Raw genomic sequence first — 8,617 nt, forward strand, 5'->3', positions numbered from 1 at the left:
CTATGTTAAATATAAGGACTTAAATAGAAGACAGGAAACCATAAAAATATTAGAGGAATGTGTGTGTATCTACCACATTCAAAGGCTGTTAAATCGCGTTGTTTACCCATATCTTCAGAAAAAAATCACTTCTGTTGTGGTAAACAACCTGCTTCCCTATTTATAGTGGTCTGGCCCTCTAGCAACTTCAGCATGAAATTATAGCTAATTTGCCTACAAACATCAGGTGGTCATCATAATCTGGCCACTCAGTGTATATTATATAACTTGGGCAAGTCTCTTTATCTGGGTTGCAGTTTCTTCATTCCTTAAAATGGGTACAATATCTGTCTCACATCAGGATACCATGAGAATTAAACATATTATGTATGAAAAGTACTTCACAAAAGGTTTGGCACATAGTAAGCACTCAAAAAATGGAAGTTAGTATTAAGTAATACACACTTATGCTCATGCCAACGACTTCCCAAATCCTTACTCAAAACTCTAAAGTTATATTACTTCTAAAAAAAGCTTCAAAACCTGTGTTTTTCTAACCAACAGATAAGGGGCAAATTCAAATTTGTAAGTGTGGGGTACTAGGGCAGGCACACTGATAGCAGCAAATGAGAGCTGATGTTAATAAGGAACACAAATTCTAATAGCAGATTAGTCAGAGCCATTTTGAGTAGGGGCAAACAACTTGGTATACGTCTTTTCTTTTTGAGGTAATAAAATTTTAAATTGTGAAATATTAGAAACATAGAGAAATGTATGAAGAATATAACAAACACCTGTGATACTCACCACCCAGCTTTTTCAAATTTTAACATTTTGTATAATTCAGATTTTTAAAAACATTACAAACACAGTTGAAGTACCCTGTATATCCCTCCCCAAACCCATTCCCCTCCCTCCCTCTCCAGAGGGAACCACTATCCAAAATTTGTTGTTACTCCCCACACAATTTTTAATACCATGAATTCATAAGTATGTAGCTATAAACAATTGATGATATTGTTTTGCATGCTATTCTTTAAATACTTAATGAGCACCCACTATGAGCTAGGCATAGTTCTAGGTGCTGGGGATAAAGCAGAGAACAAACAGAGAAATACATGCCCTCATCAAGCTTGTGTCTGTATATTTTCAAACTTTATATAAATGGTATCACACTGTACATACAGCTCATTCTACAGTTGCTTTTCTGGCTCAACCTCAAATTTCTGACATGTATCTCACATGCTGATTCTTTTCGTTTTAACGGATGTATAGTATTCCATTGTATAAGTATGCCAGAGTTGACCTTCCTCTTGCAGATTTATTTCCAACTTCTAATACTAATAATGCTATAATGAACCTTCTTAACATATCTCCTTGCTCACATGTGCTATAACTTATTTTTAAAAATTGATCTTCAATTTTACCTGATGTTGCAAAATTGCTCTTCAAAGTAATTTTACCAATTTATACTCCATCAAAAATATCTAAGAGTTTCTATTTCTCAACATCTTTGGTATTTCTTCACTGCTATTTTTATTTTGCATTTCCATGGTAACTAGTATGCTTGAAAATCTTTCCATATTTATTGCTTATTTTAGTTTCTCTTATGCGATTCTCTGTCAATTTTGTTCCAGAATAATTGTCTTATATATTCTGGATACTTAGCCATTTTTTAGTTATGTGCATTAAAAACATCTTCTCCCACTAGCCTATAGCTTGTCTTCTCACATTCTTATGTCTTTGGTTATAAGGAAGTTTTAAATTTTAATGCAGTTGAACTTTTAATCCTTAATGGTTTATGGATTTTGTGTATTTAAAAAAATCCTTTCTTATACTTAGAGTATAAATATATTCTATATTTCTTCTAACGCTTTAAAGGTTTTCTTCTATAATTAGGTCTTTAATCTAACTGGCAGTAACTTTTAGTTATGGTATGAGATAAAAATCTAATTTTATTTTATTTTTTCATATATATAACCAGTTCTCTGTTTTCCATCCTCCCACCCCCACAGTGATTTATAATGCCCCTGCTGTCATATGTTAAATATCTGGAAACACTATTTCGTTCCATGAGTCACTTAGTCTATCCCTGTCCTAAGACTATGTTTGATATCTGGAGAGGTGAGTACTCCTACCATCTTAAGTCTTCTTCAAAACAGTCTCAGATATTCTTGGCCTTTGCTGTTCAATATGAATTTTAAAATAAAGTTATAAAAACTTGATATTTTTATTAAAACTGCACTAAATTTATAGATTAATTTGGGAAGAAATGACTTCTTTATGATATTGAGTTCTCTCCTCCAGAGAATATTTGCATTTATTTTTGGACCACATGGTAGTGTGAATTTAGGCCCCACACATGCATGAAGGCTGGCTTGTGGTTAGAAATCCAGATTTTCTGACACCCCTCTACCCAACGCCACAGTTTAGATCAGTGATGGTGAACCTTTTGAGCTTGGTGTGTCAGCTAAACTCTAGTGCCGTGTCACATATAGAAATTTTTTGATATTTGCAACCATAGTAAAACAAAGACTTATATTTTTGATATTTATTTTATATATTTAAATGCCATTTAACAAAGAAAAATCAACCCAAAAAATGAGTTGCGTGTCACCTCTGACACGCGTGTCATAGGTTCGCCATCACTGGTTTATATGAACAATGTGATTTATTTCTAGATCACTATTTTTGCTAAAAGTATAACCCTTTCAAGTCCCACCCTTCTACAGAGTTTTCTACTAGACTCCTCAGCTTCAACTGACAGAATTATTTTCTTGTCCTCTGTACTCCTCATAAATGTTAAAACAGAAGCTCAAGGTCACCAGCATTTTGCTAAAGCCTCCATGGTAAAAGACAGCTTGAATACCTATTTACTTCCTCGTATTCCTGCTTCAACTTATTTTTGGCCCTAGGATTCCTTTCTTTCTTATCAGCTCAAGTGTACATTAAAAATGTATATATTTAGCCCTAGCTGGTTTGGCTCAGTGGATAGAGTGTTGGCCTGCGGACTCAAGGGTCCCACTTTCAATTCTAGTCAAGGGCATGTACCTTGGTTGCGGGCACATCCCCAGCAGGGGGTGTGCAGAGGCGGCTGATCGATGCTTCTCTCTCACTGATGTTTCTAACTCTCTATCCCTCCAAGTACGATTCCTGAACAGGGCACATATTAAGTTGTGGGTTCGATTCTTTTTTTTTTTTATTGCTTAAAGTATTACAAAGAGTATTACATATGTTTCCTTCCCACCCCCCTTGACATTCCTCTGGCCTCCCCTACCCCCCCAGTACCCCGTGACAATTGGTCATGCCTATATGCATGCATACAAATCCTTTGGTTGTGGATTCCATTCTTAGTCGGGTGAGTGTGGGAGACAACGGATCCATGCTTCTCTCTCACATTGATGTTTCTCATTCTCTTTCTCTTTCTCTTCCCCTTCCTCTCTCTAAAAAATCAATTAAAAAAAATCCAGAATCGAACCTGGGACCCTTGAGTCTGCAGGCCCATGCTCTAGCCACTGAGCCAAACCGGTTAGGGCTATATTTAAATTTTTAAAAATATATTTATAATTGATTTCAGAGAGGAAAGGAGGAGAGATAGAAGCATCAATGATGAGAGAGAATCATTGCTCAGCTGCCTACTGCACGCCCTCACCCACACTGGGGATTGAGCCTGCAACCTGCATGACCCTGACTTGGAATCGAACCGTGACCTCCTGGTTAATCCTCAAGTGAGAATTAAAGAGGATTGAATATATATATATTAAATTTTTAAAAAAATACATTTTATTGATTTTTTTACAGAGAGGAAGGGAGAGGGATAGAGAGTTAGAAACATCGATGAGAGAGAAACATCGATCAGCTGCCTCTTGCACACTCCCCACTGGGGATGTGCCTGCAACCAAGGTATATGCCCTTGACCAGAATCGAACCTGGGACCCTTGAGTCTGCAGGCCCATGCTCTAGCCACTGAGCCAAACCGGTTAGGGCTATATTTAAATTTTTAAAAATATATTTATAATTGATTTCAGAGAGGAAAGGAGGAGAGATAGAAGCATCAATGATGAGAGAGAATCATTGCTCAGCTGCCTACTGCACGCCCTCACCCACACTGGGGATTGAGCCTGCAACCTGCATGACCCTGACTTGGAATCGAACCGTGACCTCCTGGTTCACAGGTTGACACTCAACCACTGAGACATGCCAGCCAGACTATAGTTAAAATTTTACCAGCATTTCTAGTTTATCTTTTATAGCCTCATTTTTATCTGCTTAATTTACTAGTTTTGGATGCAACTAGCTATATATATAAAAGTAACCATTTGACCAGTAGCTATGACACACACTGACCACCAGGGGCCAGATGCTCAATGCACAGGCATGGAAACATGGAACAGATTGATGAATCTCAGAGGGATGGGGGCAGGCGGGGAGAGATAAACCAAAGATCTTATATGCATGCTAGAGGGCCGGTGCACAGATGAATACGTGCAGCAGGCCTCTGACATCTCCCGGGGGTACCAGATTGTGAGAGGGCGCAGGCCAGGCCAAGGGATCCTAGTAGTAAAATATCTCATTATGACTATCTATATATACTATATAAAAGCCTAAAGCAACCAGCTGACTGGCCAGTAGCTATGACGCGCACTGACCACCAGGAGGCAGATGCCCAATACAGCTTGGCAGCTGTGGTTCTTGGGTGATGCATCTGGAACCAGAGAGGAGGGAACCCAATTCCAGGGTGCGTCACCCGAGAACCACCTTCTCACAATCCGGAACCCCTCGGGAGATGTCGGAGAGCCGGTTTCGGCCCCATCCCTGCAGGCCAGGCTAAGGGACCCCACTGGTGCATGAATCTGTGCACTGGGCCTCTAATAGATTTAGAATTCCTTATCATTCCATCTTTGGTTTTTATACTTCAAGTTGCATACAAGTTCATGATTATATCTATCTTCCTGATGGATTTTTCCTTTTCTTAATATGTACTGTTGCATTTTTTATTAAAGACTTTGGTATTCCATCTGTCCAATAATAACCTACATCAGTTTTCTTTTTCCATTTCTGGGCAGTCTTATTTTTGGTATCTCTATAGAGAATATATAAATGATTTTGTTTTTCATTCAAATTGGTAGGTCTCTGTACCTTTTAATAAAGATCAATCCATTTATACCTACTGTGAACTATACATATATTTGGAACTATTTCTACTTCTTTTTTCTATTTATATTTCCTTTGCTTTATCATTATTTATTATTATTATTATTATCATCACTTTTTTAAGCTTTCCTGTCTTCAATATTCCCTTTTCCCCTCTCCTGCTGGTTTGGAAACTGTAAACTGTACTTCTATTACTTTAGTTACTTTTAGTTTTTCATCATATGTATTTAATGATACGTTGTTCTGAATTGACTTTATTTTTCTGTCTCCTCCTGAACATGACAGAGACCTTATCATAGTATATCTTCCCACTGAACAAAACCCCTCCTATACGTACAACCTGTTTTTTGTTACTCTCTACAACTACATTATTCGATTTGGTAGCCATTAGCCACATGTGGCTTTTGAGTCCTTGATATGTATGTAGCCAGTCTGAAATAGATGTACCCTAAATATACAGTATATTTTATACTGATTACATGCTGAAATAATAGTTTAGACATACTGGGTTATTTAAAATGTATTATTAAAATTTAATTTTAAATATTCCTTTTTTAATGCAACTAGAAAATTACTTATGTGACCAGAATTACAATTTTATTGGATAGTGCTACTCTAGAACTTTAATTTTGTTTTAAATGCACCCCCTAAAAAACCCCTAATTATCTTTCTGCTATTAATAATTAATAACATTTATCGTTTCATCTAATTAAAATTCTTCACTCTAAAATAACAGCTTACCTGGATATAACATGGTATTGCTTTAGTATTTTTTAAGATATTCCATTTCCTTCTAGCATCAATTGTTGCTGATGAGAAACTTTCTGTTAGTTTATCATACCTCTGTAGATTATCTGGCTTCTAACTTTGGTGACTTTTACGATGCTCTCTTTATCTTTGATATTCTAGTTTCACTACAACCTATCCAGATGTGGTTTTTTTTTTCTTTAACCTACTTGACATTCTAGATTTTACTCTTGATGAAAGGACTCAGATCCCTCTTGAATGCTAAGAATCCTTTGCTCTGTGCCCCTCTGTCTTCAAAAATTAGTTCTCCACCAATCCCCGCATCTTCTTTTTTTGTAATTCTTATACATTTATGGGAGTCTTTCAATTAATCCTCTATATCTTTTAACTATTCGTTCATATTTGTATCTTTTTTCTGTGTTCTGTATGAAATTTTTAGTACTATTTTCCAACCCATTAATTCTATCACCAATGGTATAAAGGGTATATTTATCCCATCTACTGAGTTTTACATACCAACTACAAAGAATTCTAATTGGTTCATTTCCACATTAACCTGTTCTTGTTTCATTTATTCTGTTTCATAATTTTTGAGCTCCCTTAAAATAGAAAGTACCCCTTAACTTATTTCTTTGAGCATCCTAAAAATGCTTTAAAGTTTCTTCTAATCAACGGAATACTATGCAGCCGTTAAAAATAATATCATCCCATGGATACTAATATGGAATGACTTCTAAATATGTTTTGAAGTGAAAAAGCCAAGGTACATAATAGTATGTATAGAATGCTACCATTTATATAAAAGTGTATGTGTGTGTGTATATGCTTGTATATGGACAAACTATCTCAGAAAAGATAGCAATAAATTGGTAATAGTGGTTGCCTCTGGGAAGGGGAACTGGGTGGCTAGGGGACAGAGGTGGGAGATAGACTTACTTTTCACTGTTTACCCTTTTGTACCTTTGAATTTTGTACCACGTGCATGTATAACCTAGTCAAAAAAATAAAAATAAATAAAATAATTTATTTTTAAAAATAAAGTCTTTGTTGGACTACTCCATAAATTAATTTCATCCAGAGAAAATGCCTGTGTTAGTCGCTGATTTTGGTATGGTATTAATATTAGATGTCTTCATGAGTTTTGCAATTTGGGTTGTAGGCACATTTTGAGTAGTAAAAGGTTGTTTTTTTGTTTTTTCTCTCTACCTATTTAATGGTTTTATAGTTGGCCCCACTTGGATTTCTAGACCCCTAATCAACAACTAGACCTTATAATGATATTAAGGCCTGTAGTTTCATGATGATATTGGAGCTATCACATCTATTCAACCACTGACTCAGTAATGGCTTCATCAATTTCTGGTCATGAGTCTGTGTCTTTATCAACTAAAACTATAGCCCCAGTAGTTAATAGCTTTTTCCTTTTTTCAGCCTTTCACAAATGGGATATACATTACAATAAAACCCCTGGCTTCATGTAGTAGTTCTGGTTTCTGCCTCACATGAAGCACTTTTAAGCACTTTTGATTCCTGACAGGAGCCAACTGACTGCATGTCAATGCCAGACAAACCCAGTGGGCTTATGGTTTAAACACTTGTAGCAATTTTGTGTCTGTGTTCCATTTCTGGCCCACAAAGATGTTTATTGTTTTACAGCCTGGGTATATCTTTTGTGCTACTTAATCTTTTGTTCTATGTGTTTGGAACATCAGTGTTACATTAAAACTCAGTAGGTCATCTTGACTATAAGTAATTTCAACAGTTCTTTTTTTTAAATTAAAAGTAATAATTTAAAAAATAATATAATCTCTACATAAAGTTTATAAAATTACTCATAATCCATACATTCTAACTCATCCACTGCTAGCATTTTAAAGTATTTCCTTCTAATCTTTTTTCTTCTGCATCATGTCACATTTGTACAGTTTACATCATGATTTTAATCTATATTATCCCAAGCACTTATCTATGTTGATATGTAGTCTTTGGGATCATCATTTTAATGACTGCATATTAATCCACCAAACTGTTATCTATTTCCCACATTACTGAGAATTTAAGAAGCTTCCAACGATGCTATAAAGAAGTTCTCTGTGCATATGTGCTTTTTCTCCTCAATACTTTGAATTTGGGGGCTGGTGGTGAGACAGCCTAAGTAACAGTACTGCCATAGCCTAAAGGCATTACAAGACTATTATAATACTGGCTGAGGTTCATAATGATGATCCTAATATACGAAGAGAAAAAGAAAATCATGTGGAAGTAAAAAATGCATTTCAGAAAGATTCTAATCCAAAATAGTTAATAAGTTTTGTAATTAAAGGGATCAGTTTCACAAGGGATAAGATTCACAATTCACAAATATGTATCTCTACCACTGCTGTACAAAAGCATTACACATTTTCACAAACTTCCAAAACAGAGTATTTTGGGTCACAATAGTAAAGTTCACTTTTTCACTATAATACTAACCTGATATTATTTACACAGTCTTCATGGGCTTCAGAAAGTGTTTTTATGTGCTTTGATGATATAGGGTCAAAAAGCAGAACTTCAGTCTGTTCACAAGCAACCGTCAGCACTGACCTGAAAGCAAATGACACGTTTCTTTTGTTTAGTTTTCTAGTATTCTCTGGTTATTAATACTTACTTATTTGTAATTATGCACACTATAAGTGAATAACTTCTTTTTGCCCATGTTAGTAGGAAATATTTAAAATATTGATGATATCCACTA

At 35.6% G+C, this 8,617-nt stretch overlaps 1 protein-coding gene across 1 annotated transcript in view; it reads right to left on the reverse strand.

The window, feature by feature from the left end:
• DCAF10 (DDB1 and CUL4 associated factor 10) overlaps positions 1–6,867 on the reverse strand; it is a 40,006-nt gene extending 33,139 nt beyond the window's left edge. Inside the window, exon 1 of the mRNA XM_006758457.1 lies at positions 6,817–6,867. The gene's annotated coding sequence lies outside the window, so the exon portion shown is untranslated. The remainder of the gene's footprint in view (positions 1–6,816) is intronic.
• Positions 6,868–8,617: the final 1,750 nt, after the last annotated feature.

This window comes from Myotis davidii, unplaced genomic scaffold, assembly GCF_000327345.1.
Source record: "Myotis davidii unplaced genomic scaffold, ASM32734v1 scaffold534, whole genome shotgun sequence".
Classification (NCBI taxonomy): Eukaryota; Metazoa; Chordata; class Mammalia; order Chiroptera; family Vespertilionidae; genus Myotis; species Myotis davidii.